Consider the following 15295-nt stretch of genomic DNA (forward strand, 5'->3'; position numbering starts at 1 on the left):
AGTAAGGAAGAGCTGTACTTGGTGCTGATAATTATCTTCCTTTCCCAGCAATTATAATTATCCCTGGGGGGAAAAGCCCACGCATTTCATATGCTAGGGCTGTGTAGCCCTCTGGATTTGCTCTCAAAAAGGGCCTTCAAAGCACACTCCAAACCTTTAACTTACCATGTAATCTTGGTAGCAGATGTGGCTGCTTGAAGCTGATTCTGGCAGGGGCTCCCTTGGTGCTCTTGTAGGTTCTCGAGCAACTTCTGGAGACTGATTCAAAAATGCCCCACCGACCTATTAAATACATGGAACCTTTGTCCCATGTCTGCTTGGTCTCTCACCTGCTCTTGGCAGGTAATGTGACTTTGTTCCCTCTATTCCCTTGTAGTAGACAAACTCTCCCCCACCCTCTTCCATCGATCCATGCTATGGTATTGCCTACAATACATCAAATGCTGGTGGCAATTAAAGGATTAGAGACAGGCTATAATTGCATCCCTGTGCAATGAAGTTCTTCAGTGATTCTGCTGCTGCCTATACTGTAATTATTCTGCCTTTGCCCTGATGAGCCAGGATTAATGGTGGGGGTCACAATGAGCGGGCATTGAATATGTACTTCTGAACTACTGCTTTATACACAACCCAAGAAAATCATTGCTTGATTCAAGGCTGCTTGGCCTGGTGGGCCAAGCTGTCTTTAATCCACGCCAGCCCAGCTGAATAAGATTTCCACCTACACTTGACACAATGAACATAACATTAAAGTTTCCCATGCTTTGCACTTTAAAGCAGCTTCCATAATCTGGCACCCTCCAAATGTAATGAGACTTCAGTTCCCAGAATTGCTTAGCATGCTGGCTGGGAATTTTGGGAACTGATAAACAAGGTCCTTAAAGGATATCACTAGTTAAAAATTGTCTGTCTGTCTGTCTGTCTGTCTGTCTGTCTGTCTGTCTGTCTGTCTGTCTGTCTGTCTAAGTGCCTTCTTCAGGTAAGCAGGGCTGAAGCCTCAAAGGGCAGTAGATATATTTCAACTGATCTTGAATCCTCAGTGTGTGGTTAGGGAGCTGTTCCATAAGTGAAGTGATAGTTATGGCTGTGCATCTTGTAAATGCAGTAATTAATGCTTCTTTGAGTGAGTGGGTGTCCCAGTCACTTCTGAAAGAGGTTGTGGTGCGCCACCTGTTCAAGAAGCCCTCACTTGGTTTGTCTGTTTTGGACAACTTTAGACCTGTCTCCAACTTCCCCTTGGTAGGAAAGGTTGCACAAAAAGTGGTGGCCCTACAATTCCAGAAAGCCCTAGAAGAACCAGATTATTTGGACCCTTGGCAGTCAGATTTCAAACAAGTTTGGAAACTGCATTGGTCATGCTTGTGGATGACAAGGTTTGGGAGACTGCAACCCTCCTGATTCTCCTTGATGTCTCAGCAGTTTTCAATGCCATCAACCATGGCATCATTTTAGATTGCCTCTATGGGATTGAAGTGGGGGACCCTGTTCTGCAATGGTTCTCTTTCCTGAGGGGGCCCTTCAAACTGATAAGGAGAGGAAATCCTCTACTTTATGAAGTACCTTTCTACCCACTCCACTTCTTAACATCTACATGAAATTGACAGGGGTGATAATCCATCATCACAAGGTTCTGTATCATCATTTTAATGATATTACCCAACTAAACATCTTGGCCCCAAACCAAACAGACAATGAGGTAGAATTATAGAATCCTAGGGTTGGAAGGGACCTTGGAGGTCTTTTAGTCCAGCCCCTTGCCCAGTGCAGGAATCCTCATGCCATTCTGGACAAATAGATGTCCAATTTTATCTTGAAAACCTCCAGTGATGGAGCACCCACAACTTCAAGAGGCAGGCTGTTCACACTCAGGAAATGGAATTTGGAACTGTCAATGTAAAGCTTGCACCCATGGGTTCTTGTCTTACCCTCAGGTGCTAAGGAGAATAAATCTATTCCCTCTTTCCTGTGACATCCCTTCATGTATTGGAAGACTGCTATCATGTTTTCCCTTAGTCTTCTTGTCTTTAAGCTAAACATACCAAGTTCCTTTAACCTCTTTGTAGGATTTAGCCTCCAAGCCCCTCACCATCTTTGTTGCTCTTCTCTGCACTTTTTCCAGTTCCTCAGCATCCTTTTTGTATTGTGGCGACCAGAACTGGACACAATATTCTAAGTGTGGTCTGACCAGTGCAGCACGGAGCAGTACAGGTAGTCCTCACTTAACAACTGTAATTGGGACTAGAATTTTCATTGCTAAGTGATGCAGTTGTAAAGTGCAACACCACGTGACTGTGCTACTTAGTGATGTCAGTACCAGCAGTCCCCTGGTTACAGTCATTAAGTGAGGACCATGCGGGTGGTTAAGTGAGGGCCTCATGTGATTGAAACTTCCAACTTTCTGCTGGCTTGACTTTGACTTTGCTTGTGGGAAGCTAGCAGGAAAGGTCGCAAATTGCAATCATGTGACCGCAGGATGCTGCGATGGTTGTAAATGTGCGCTGGTTGCAAAGCACCCAAATTATGATCACGTGACTATGGGGGCACTGCAATGGCTGGAACTTCAAGGACTAGTTATAAGTACCACTTGTTCAGTGCTGTTGCAAGTTTGAATAGTCGCTGAATGAGTGGTCTTTAAACGAGAACCACCTGTACTATCACTTCCCATGATCTTCACTATGCCTCTATTGACGCAGCCCAAAACTGCACTGGCTTTTTTGGCAGCTGCAGCACATTGCTGGTTCATCCTTAATCTGTGGTCTACCAAGACCTCCAGATCTTTCTTGCAAGTACTACTGCTAAGCCAGGTACCACCTATCTTGTATCTGTGCATCTGTTTTTTCCTGCCTAAGTGCAGACCCAATGCTTGGAGACTGTCAGGACCTGGATGGGGAAGAACAGACTCAAACAGAATCCCTCCAAGACAAAGTGTCTTTGGATTTGTGGATCAAACAATTCCAGGGAAATTTCATCTTTGATTCTGAACAGAGTTATATTCCTCTGTTAAGAAGTAGTTCACAACTTGGGGGTTCTCCTGGACTCACAGCTCTAGCTTGATCAGCAGGTGGCAACTGTGGCCTGGAGGGCTTTCATGCAGTTACATCTTGTATGCCAACTGTGGCCATACCTGGATCGGGAAGCTCTACTCACAGTCACATGTGCCCTAGTTGCCTCTAGCTTGGATTGCTCTAATGTGCTGTATGTAGGGTTGCCCTTGAATAGCATTCAGAAGCTACAGCTGGTACAACTACAGTGCCCTGGGCCGCTCTGGGTATGTCCCAATATACTCACACAACCCCACTGCTTCAGGAGCTGCGTTGGTTGCCAGTTGGCTACCAGATGTAATTCAAGGTGCTGGTTGTTACTTTTAAGCCCCCACCCAACTCTAGACCTGGTTATCTAAGAGACCATCTTCTACCATATTCATCCGCCTGCCCAATCAGATTGCAGAGCTTCAACATCCTCCAGGTCCTGTCTATATGAGAATGCCATCTCCCAGGGCCTTGGAAGAGGGACATTTTTTATTTGCTTCTCATACTCTGGAATTCCCTTCCTGTGTATTCCTTCCCTTCCAGGTTTCCAAAGAACATTGAAGACCTGGGTATTCCAACTGAGGAGGACATGCTGTGATTGAAGATTTGAATTTCCCCGGTGCACGTTTGTATATATTTTGTTTTTTTGTATAATTCTGATACTGTATTTGGTTTACTTCTGGGGTAGGTTTATTTTGATATTACCCATAATGATTGTTCAACAACCAGCACCTTGAATTACACCTGGAAACAGATTGTAATCAATGCAGCTCCCACAGCAGTGGTATAACACAGTGGTACCCCAACAGCCCAGTGAGTCCATGGGCCACTACATTTTTGTAGCAGCTGAAGTTTCCACTGGTTTTCAGGGACACCCTCAGCAAATTACAGTAACCCAGTTAGGAGATGACAAGAACATGAGTTCCAAATTGGGGAAAAGATTTGGTGATAGCAGCAAAACCAGGAGGGGTCATATCTAACTCCCCAATATCTAAAGACTATATTTCCCATTGTTTCTTAAGGAACACCCCAAACCACCTACCAGTTCCTGACATTTATCTAGTCCTTATTTTGTGTCAGCTGTTTGCCGAAGTGTGAAATAAGGTGTGGATCTCCTCACCCCCCAGCAAATAAAGGAATTAGAGAAGGAGCATTCTGGTATCTTTCGACAGAATGATTGAGGACAGTCCTAAAAACCCACAGAGCCATTTCCATGATAACCCCGTTCAGAAATTTTAATTAGGAACAGAAATTGGGATTTTTCTTGTGCTGCGTTGATACTTCCAAAGCCACAGGAAACCAATTAACTTTCTTATTGGATCCATACATTACTTCCTAGAGAGGGTAAATGTGATAGTAGAAGATGCTTCGTATTAATCGCTGCCTTTTGGCCTTCATAGAAAACCAGTTAGTTGGAGGTGATGAGACTGTTAGGAAGCAAACATGAAAGTAAAACTTTCATCTTCACTAGCAAAAAGGATAGAACAGACGATAGTTTTCAAAGAGGCTTTTGTGCTATGTATATGATGCCTGCACAAGACTTAGGTTCTGATAAGAAGGCAGCTTAATTAAAACATTGATGGATGAAATACTGGTGTTATTAATCTCTACATTCCAATAGCGACGAGATATATAACATTTTCAAGATCTGTTTTTGATAGCAATAAAGACTTCAGCTGAATCTGGCATTTTGAGGAGCAGAGGCCTGCCATAAGTCAAAGCTATGAGTGAATTAATGTTTTAGAAATTAGGTTCTTGTCTGTATTCGCATGAACAAAGGTGTAGACCATCCAGAAATACCTCATTTGCATTTTGATGGACTTTTGTGCATCTACAGACACATATTTTCTAAATCAATTCAATTTTCCAAATTGAATTACAAATTCAAATAGGATTTTGTGTGTGTGTGATTCCTCAATTAGCAAAAGGCAAAGCAAGTCCTCAAATTAATGCTACCATAAATGAATGTCTATGGGGTCTTGGACAAATGTGACCCCCTGTGTTTTTCATGATATCTTCATGAAAATGACATGAATATCATCCCGTAGGTCCGTCACATCTAGATACAACTGATGCCAGTGACATGATTTGCAACATTTATACAATGACAACCTGTTGAGAGTAAAGACTTCATGGTTTCTACTGAAGGCCTATACTACTATAAGTAACGTGTAACCCTTAGCAGCTGTAATTAGGTTTCCCTCAAATGCTTCAGCTGCTGTGGGGGTACAGAATGTTTATAAACATTACAATAGCTGAAGTTTAATAGTCAATAGTCTAGGGCTCTGGTCCAGGTGGAATTATGGGTAAGAGAGGAGGAAAGTGTACTGTCATAAAATGCGATTGCAAGAAGAATAAGACAGGAAATGAGGGTGTGAATGAGAGTGCAATTGTCCACACAAAGTGAAAGAATAGATGAAATGTACAACTCCAAATGTGTTTATTTATACATCCATGGGTAGGTCACCTCCTCAAAAGATTCAAGACAGCTTACACGTGTAGATTTTAAATTCACAAATTTAAATTTTAGTTTATTAAAGCTGCTAAAGAAGTCTAGCAAGGAAAGACCAATGCCAGCAGATTACTAATTTCAAGGCGTTGCCTATAAAATAAGCTCAGAGCTATTAGCCTTAATGAATAACATCTCAAATTAAGCTTTGAGGTCGGCTAGCTCTCCGCAGCATTATTCCTTGGTGGTTGTTAAGATGGATTGTTATTTAATAGAAAATACTTCAAAGAGAGCTAGAGGGAGCTCGTTCATTGTGTGAAAGCCTCAGTGAATCTCACCGACAGGATCAATCAGCATCTGTAAGAGTGCTTGCTTGTAATACATGCTACACATGAGCCCAACCCAATGTGTGTTCATCTAGAACTAAGTTTGATTTCAATAGAAATATCACTTCCAGTTAAATTATACCTAATCTACTGATTATGAAACTGCAGTGTGCATGCACTAAAATCTATAAGCTATTTAAAATGATGTTATATTTTGTTTTGTATTTCTTGAAGGTGGACAAAAATAAGAGACCAAATACTGGATAAATACCAGAGAAGTAAAAGTAGCCTTGACTGATTATTGATTATGTGCCATCGAGTTGGTGCTGACTCTTAGGGATAGATTTTCTCCTGAAAATATCTGTTCCCAGCTTGGCTCTTCAGATCTTCCAATGGTGCATCCGTTGCTACTGTATTAAAATCATCCACCTTGTTGCTGGTCATCCTCTTCTCTTTCTTCTACCTTTCCCAGCATTATGGACTTCTCAAGGAACCTAGGTCTTCACACAATGTGTCTAAAATTTGATAATTTGAGCCTGGTCATTTGTGCCTTGAATGAAGTGGGGGAAAAAGGCATCATTAAATCCAAGTCCATCGAGGGAAACCCTAGACCAGTGTTGTCCAAACTTGGCCACTTTAAGATGAGTGGACTTCAACTTCCAGAATTCCCCAGCCAGCATTTAATCTAGGAGTTGAAGTCCATTCATCTTAAAGTGGCCAAGTTTGGACAACACTGCCCTAGACTAATAATAATAATTAAAAACATGAGCACAGGTGACGATACAGCAATACTATTTATGGACTGTCCTCTGATCTCATGATATATGAATCTGACACCCAAAATCTTATTGACCAGATGGCATTAAACTGTATTATTCCAGTGTTTTCCTGCAGTACAAAATCAATTTATTGTTTTAGAACAAGGACATGCTAAAGAGATTGACTCACAGTACGGTAGAAATGTAAATAGAGATCTTTTGAGTTCAAAGCAGATTCTGGTTGCAGAGACAAGATGTATTGATGGAACAACAGAAAAACTATGAGAAATGTAAAGAATAACATGGTTAAAAATAGTTGTAGCTTAGTGGGTTATTGATGCCTGGAAATCACATCTTAATAATGGAACATGTCAAGATGGTTGCTAGAAGTCTGGTATTCATTCTAAGCCTTGGCTAATATTCAAAGGATTTTAGGATTTCATGGTTAAAGCGATTGACATGAATAAGGTAATCTATACAAAGTAGGATAGACAAAGGGTCTGAAGTAACATGTAGATTAGCAGGCACTTAGAGCAGCAGAATATGCACTACATAACTAGTAAAGTACAAGGTTATATACATATCCATCATACTATTCCCTTTCAGGGTCAGCGACATCATGCAGTATACAAAAAGGAAAACATCTTAACCCATGTCTTTCATTTCTTTGGTTTACTAAGTTTACTAAGAAATAGTAAACCAAAGAAAGGAAAGACATGAGATATGAAATCTTGGTGATACCAACACCACTCACTATGCCTCTCTGCTCCTTTCTATTCTTGCCAACCATCTTTGCTTCCACCAAAACCATACCATGCTTCATTATCTTTTGTTTTTCAGCTTGTCACCTCTCTTTCTGAGGATCTTGTTGATTCTCTCCAACCATCACTTTTAGTCTTCCTCTTCTACTCAACTCATTCACTCTTCCTTCCTATATTCATGTTATGACTTCATCCTTGTTCATTCTATGTAATCAAACCACTTCAATGTACTTCGTTTGTACAGGATCCTCACTTTTGTATTCAGTTCACATTCATTCAACTCCCATACAATCTTGACTTCATCTCTTCTTGTTCTAGCACACACACTTCTTCAGTATCCCACTCCCACTGCATTTCACTTGACTTTTATGTTCTTCTGGCACACTCAGCGGTCACTTCCATATCACAAAGTGGACAGATGCATGGTCTTAGACAGTCATTTTTTAATTATTTCAACAAACATTCATCCCTTGCAACAGACCACACGGTGCCCACTACTTTTTTACTAGCATATGCACTTCTTAATATTTCTCTATCCATTTCCTCATTGTTAGTCACCATTCTGTTAAGGTATATAAATCTATTTGCTCTAATTTTTCATGCTTTGAATACAGCTTATTAACTATTGTTCCTTCCATTTTCCCTGTGAAACACAACTACCTTGTTCTCTGAAGCATTAATCTTCAGATCCATATTCCTTGCTGCATTCTGCAATCTATCTAATCATTTAGATGCTCAGCCAACAACACACCCTCTGCATGCAAAAATACTAGTACAGCAATAAATTATCTTTGTTTACTAAAATCAAGTAAAGTTGGCACTAGATAAACTTCTCTGGGCAGGATATTTTGTAGCCAACAGAATATAATAGTAAAGGCAGATATGTTTGGAAAGAAGCCTTCAGCCTCCAAGCTTAATATCAGGTATGTTATTCTATGTCAGCCCATTGCTGCAACTCTTAGATTGGGTGATCGGTAGCAAAAACTCTCTAGGCTTTAGACAAGAAACTTCCTTATATTTATTTGGAGATGTATACTACCGTGGTAGCCAAAATGCAAAGGAACTGAAAACTCTAGTAATAAAAGTTAAGGAGCAAAGTGAAAAAATGGGACTAAAATTAAATAGAAAGACTGATGACAACAGCCATTAGAACTGGCAATGGATATCTAAGGCTAGAACAACCAGTCTTAGAACTGGCAATGGATATCAAAGTGGTGGATAGTTTCTGTCTTTTAGGATCCATCATCAACAGTAAAGGAACAAGCAGTCAAGAAATATGCTGCAGACCAGCACTTGACAGAGCAGCCACGAAGGCCTTGGAATAGATATTCAGATGCTGTGATAGGTCTATACCTAAAAAGATCAGAATCATGCAAGCCATGGTATTCCCTGTGACACCCTGTGGAAGCAAAAGTTGGACTTTGAAGAAGCAGGATAGGAAGAGTATTGACACCTTTGAACTTGGGTGTTGGAGAAGACTCCTGAGAATACCATGGACAGCAAAGAAAACAAACAAATGGATCATAGAACAAATCAACTCAGAGTTCTCACTCAAGGCACAAATGACCATGCTCAGATTATCCTACTTTGGGCACATTATGTGAAGACCCATCTCTCTGGAGAAGGCTCTGATGCTAGGAAAGGTGGAAGGAAAGAAAGGAAGAGAATGACCAGCACCAAGGTAGATCATTACAGTGATGATGTGTGCACCATTGGAAAACCTGAAAGACCAGGTTAGGGCTAGATCATCATGGAGAAAATCTATCTATGTGGTCACTAGGAGTAAAAAACAACCTGATGGCACATAATCAATCAATCAATCAATCAATCAATCAATCAAGAATTTAACCTAGAACCCTTTGCATTCTTGATCATACTGGACATTTCATTTATTACTTGGTAGCAACCATGTTTGTATTTTACAAAAAACTTGTAAAAGGAAGGCATGGGGAGTGCAGTTTTATCAGAATCAAACCACCTTCCCCTTGCTTTGGTTGGGGTCAAACTATATATTCCCTTACATACAATTTAAAAAATTCTTTTCAAGAATAAAACAGAATCCAACAGAATGATGGAAAACAATTATGCAAAAGGGCTTGGGACTTGGTCTGTTCTTTGGGTGTTCAACAGACAGAACACAGAACAGGACCAGGTTTGGTGTGTTGAGAGAAGATAGGTCACGTCAACTCCCAGAATTCCCCAGCCAGCGTGCTAGAATTAAAGGATTCTGGGAGTTGAAGTCTATCCATCTTAAAGTTGCCAAGTTTGAAAAACACTGGTCTACAGAGTCACACAAGGCACTGAGCTGAAACAAATTATATTTTGCCTTGGCTTGAATCCTGAATTCCTCCAATATAAAGCATCTGCCTGTGATTTAGATATGCTTGCAAAGGAATTGTTGAATATAATCCAGTGTACCTGCATGGAAGATAATATGCATACTGACCCAGTTCACATCATATAATATAATGTGGTTTGTTTGGCTTTGACTTAGACTGTTAGACTTGCACATTGTATATCTTATACTATTCTGTGAGCTCCAATTGTGGTTTCAGTAAACCATAGTTACATGATGGGTTTACAAAATGAGTGAATCAGTTCACTGTCTTTTCTGTTGAAAAAAAGTTAATGTACAATAGTAATAAGAAGCTACGAAGAACTGAGTGTCCGAAAAAGAAAATATCTTAATTGTCTAGCACTCAGCCTGGATTTAATAAATTGATATGGAGACTTGGAAGATAATTTCTTTGGATTTTTCTTTTAAAATCTGGATTCTTAGCGAGTCATAAATCTTAACTGTAGCCTGCCTTGCATGACAAAACCTGTGATATGCAGGACACACATTTTTAAAGTCCTTATTCAATGTCCTCTTTTTAAATTTTTTTTCTGGCAAAGATACGGAAAAAATGAAAACCTCAGAGTTACTTTGACATGAAAGTCATTTTAAGATTTGTAATCTGCTGACATGGCATGTTTGGTTAGAGTAACTGCTGGAAAGATCAGGCAATATATTTTGCTGGTTATGTTATCTCTGACAAAATTGAATGCATTCTTGCCAGTTAGAATTTATCAATAAAGATTTCATTGTGTCTTCCTTATGTGGGAAGTGATGAGTGACCCTGATATTTCTCTGCTCAGATTATATCAATGAAAAAACAGTTCTGGATGGATGATTCCCAGTTGATTCTTAATGAAGTGTCATTTTATGGAATGTCAGAAAGTCCTGAAATTGAGAGGTGTTATATATTAGAAAGTAGGACTTCTGACACACTGTAAAGGATGCACTGTACAAGAAATACACTGATTCAACTTACTTCCCCTTCAGGTTCATCAATCACACTCTTACAAATAAATACATGAAAAAGAACATTGATTGTTGGCTCAAATTCCAGAGCGTAACTCAAGATTACTGCTTGCTGAACCAAGTATATCGCTTAATGAATCCATCATCATAGCTAGCACTTCTTGAAAGAGATTGGGTGCTATAGGTTTTCTGGCATGGACTGGAATTCTAATTCTCAATGGTGTTATGCATTCCAGATTGCTTTAAGGAATTCAAGGCAATGTGTCAGTGGGATCATCTCACATTTTTATCTTAAAGAAATTGGATCTAGGTTGTGCAAAGGACAGTCTTCTTCTGTGTGAACTATATGTACTTTAGCACCTCCTTTGAAGGCCTCTTATTCTTTGACACCATCTGGATGGGGCCTTTTTGATGATAGCACTAAGCTGAACTCTGGGCTTGGTGTTATGATCCAACTAGGTTGTTCTTCTCTTCTTCTGAATGAACCTCTTTCTGGAAAGGATAAGAACAACTTTGCTGGATCAGGCACAGAGACTAGAGTTAAGCATTCTATGTTACAGTCTCCAAACAGATGTAGATGGGAAGCTCACAGGTAAGAACTGTAAGGCTAGCTGCTTCCACAGCTGTTGTCCCAACAGCTGGAATGTAGGATAGCTTGCCTATGATTCTCTCACCTTTCTCTGGATCCCAGGAAGAGTTTATGCTTTTTCAGACACTTATTAAATTAAATCAGATTTACTCTCAGATAAATGAATATAGGTTAATACTAGCAATTTAAATTGCACCTGGAATTGAATTGGTAACCAGTGCAAGGCCTGCAGCATTAGGCATCAGTTAACCCATGGGCTGCTGTATTTTGAACCAACCGTAGTTTCTATAGTCTCTAAAGGCAACCCCAGCTAAAGTATATTGCAGTAGTCCAAGCAGGTGGTAATATGGGCATGAGTTACTGCAGCCAGGTCCTCCTACACCAGATAAAGCCATGATTAACACACCAACTGAAGCTGGGCAAAGCCCCTCTAGCCATAGTTTCCACTTGCTGTTCAAGAGGAGCCATGAGTCCAGAAGAACCTCCAAATCATGAACTGGCTCCTTCACAGGTGGTGCCTTCCCATCCAGGGACAACACTAGTATTGAAGGAGAACCCCAATGAACAAATAGCAGCTCCATCTTGCTTAGCTTCAAATTCAACCTGTCCTCCATCCAGATGTTTTGTCCCAGGGTTTTCCAGAAGCTGACCAAATGGTTAGCTGGCTGTCTTAGGGCATATCAGGGCAACGGGCAGTAGGAATAAGTTTGAGGAACAGGAGGAAGAGCCGCAACCAAGGCAACAGTCAGAAAAAAGAAATCTGAGTCCAGGGCAGAAGTGTAAGTTGAGTAAGCATCTCAGATGTGATCTTCCCTAGTTCTCTTTAGGATAAAGGCAGGAAGGGGGGAAGCACATTCAGACTTGCAAGATTCTGTTACTGTAACCTGATACAGTAATAAAGTAGTATTAGCATTAATAACTCTAGCGTCCTAGTCTGGTCTACCTTGAAGGGCTGACAATCTGCGCTGCCAGGTTGCCCCATTGGGAATATAAGCCACAGACCATTTCTGGAGGTTAGCAATGGACAATGTCATCTGCGGCTCACCCTCCAGCCCACCAGCAATGCAATCTCTGCTTGTTTTCTTACTCTGCATCAAAGCTGGCATTATTCAACTTGTGCCACCTCAAGTGTTGTTGTTCTGCTTTGCTTGCTATGCTTTACTTTCTTCTAGGCAACCTCCGACCTTTGATTGGCCACCAGATGGAGTGGATGGAATGCTCCCACCTTTGAGCCAATGGCTGCCACCTTGCACCTCTCTAATCTCTGCCCAGGTACTGCTACCAAGGTAACAATGTTCCAATAGGCTAGTGGTTATAATAAACATCCAGGGGTCACTGGTTCAAAACCCAGCATAATATTTGTATTACCATTTTTCTTTCTCTGAGCTACACTGCGCTGCCTTTTTTTTAAAAATAAGTCCAGCAGTGCAGCACTGAAACCCTTTCCTTTCCTTTCCTTTCCTTTCCTTTCCTTTCCTTTCCTTTCCTTTCCTTTCCTTTCCTTTCCTTTCCTTTCCTTTCCTTTCCTTTCCTTGTGACAGGACAAATTGATGAAATGCTACACTGGTGAATTTGTTTAAAAAAAAAGGCAGTAAATTGGATAACTCAGGGGAAATAAAAAGTAAAGTTAAAAAAAAATCCTGCTGCATTTCAAATTAGTAACATCTTGCATATCAGACAAGCATTTTAAATACTTTATTACTGAGAGATTCCTCTAATAGTATGTGCATCAGACATTATTGAATCAAACCTGGGAAAATGCAAGAAAGGATATTTTATTTTAAAGCTGGTTGTTGTGCCTGCATATGTGTACATTTTGATGCATATATATATATGTGTGTGTGTGTGTGTGTGTGTGTGTGTGTGTGTGAGAGAGAGAGAGAGAGAGAGAGAGAGAGAGAGAGAGAGAATGTGTTTTTCACCATACAATTATCTCTGCAACCTCTTTGACTTGTAAAATTTCCATTAAACCCCAAGGGAAGACATTTTTTTTCCAGTAGTGGCAACACACATAAAAAAGGGGTGGAGCTCCAATTGCACAGTTGTTCCCACCATATTGATTTTCTTGACTCTCTGCAATCACTAAGGTGATATCCTTCTTATGTGAAACTCTTGGAGAATTTCTCCTTCCTCTGCAGAAATTCAGAGAAACCATCCACTCCATTTCTCTGCCCACACATTTAGTGGAGAATTTTAAAAGATCATTTCAGGATTCCATATGCATTACTGCCTCTTGGAATCCAACTTTTCTCCATTGTTCATATTTTGGCTGAGTGCGTTATGGGAAACCAACTAATCAGACAGAGGTAGAGAGATGACTTCAGGATTTTAGTTAGTCTTTAAAGACATATTTAAAACCTCATGCTATATGATGATTATGAATACATGAAGATTAGAAGCACCTTAGCTGGTTTGCAAAAATCTGCATGACCACTTGATGGCAGCAAAGATAATTTATTGGCCACCTAGTAGCCCTCTGGAGTTTTGCAGCCCAGCCATGTTAGTTTAATGCAGATCCAAAGATGCACAGGTTAAAAAAAAATTACAATAGAAGGCAACCTTGAGTTTCCTTAACAATTTCACTAGGTTTGAGGTAGAAGTTGATTTCTGGCTCCACCTTGATGCAAATACCATGATCTACCTACAGCAGTGTTTCTCAACCTTGGCAACTTTAAGATGGGTCAACTCCCAGAATTCCCCAGCCAACCATGCTCCCAGAATTCCCCATTCCCCATGCTGGCGACAGTATTATTTCCATACTGTACAGTGCCGACATTTTATCAGCCACATACCTTTAATATTGCATTCTCATTTGTGTTCTACCAGCTGTGTATAAGTATTTATATTCACATTTTCCTCCCTCGGTATGTCTATTGACATTTGTCCCATTACGTAGACTCTATTTGAATGATCTGATCACTGCCCTGTTTCTTGGCATTCTAATTATTCTGTTATTGTATATGGAGAACTTCTCACTAATATGGCACATCAAGAATTTCCTCGCTGCAGCTATTGGAAATACACAAGCTTATGAAATAATTGAACCTATAATTTAGTAATCATTTCATATGCTCATATAATGAGGGTCTTCACCCATTCCTTTAGCTGTGTATTTTTTTCCATCAGTTCAGAATTGCGTGATAATTGTGTTTTGTGTACTTCTTAAGTAAACACCTTGAGATCTAAGGCTGAATCCAAATAAAGTTAGCTAGACTTTACTCCAGTTGAAGTTAGCTTCCAGTGAAGCTAAGCAATAAGTCACTTGACCCACTGATTTCAAAGGAACCCAATTTCCATTAAGTTTGTTTGGATCCAACCCCATATGGAGTAAATGCCTATTTATACTAGCCAAGGAATTGATTGTGGAAATCAGGACTGGAGATATATTGCTCTCCTACAAATATGCTTTGGATTTCTGATAATGTTGGCCAGTCCCAACTCTTTCCCTGGAGATGCCATCAAACTACAACTTCCTTTACTATTAACCACCATGATGGGGCTGCTGATTATGGGAGTAGTTACTCTGCAGAGGCAGCTGGACTTGGCTGGTAGACATTTTGTGCTGTCTGATGAGTCCTAAATAGGACAAACCTGGTCATATAGTGCCTGCCTCCTGGTGTCTGTGTAACTGAAGCACCACACAGGATAGACACTGTGTAAAAACAGAGACATTTCCCCTTTCCTCCAAGAGAGTGGGTGGGGTGGAAGTCATGTAAAACCTCATTTAAGGGGACAGGACATACAGATAGTCCTCGGCTTACGTCCATTCATTCAGGACTGTTCAAAGTTACAGCAGTGCTGAAAAAAATGGACGTACAAATGGTCCGCGAAGTTTGGACACCGGATTGTGATTACAACATCACAGAGAGCGGTGATCATGTGATTGCCATTTGTGACCTTCCCTGCCAGCTTCCCACAAGCAAAGTCAATGGGGAAGCCGCAGGGAAGGTCACAAGTCGCTCCAGTAAGTCGCTTCTTTTGCTCCCACCCACAGCATCCCCCTCCCATGCATGGCCTGCACTGGCCTCCCTACCCCCCTGACTTCCACACACACACCGCAGCGGCACCCCCACGTTCCT

This window comes from Python bivittatus, unplaced genomic scaffold, assembly GCF_059951505.1.
Source record: "Python bivittatus isolate LINGU-HERP-01145 unplaced genomic scaffold, Pbiv_v1 ctg000610_np1212, whole genome shotgun sequence".
NCBI classification, from domain to species: Eukaryota; Metazoa; Chordata; class Lepidosauria; order Squamata; family Pythonidae; genus Python; species Python bivittatus.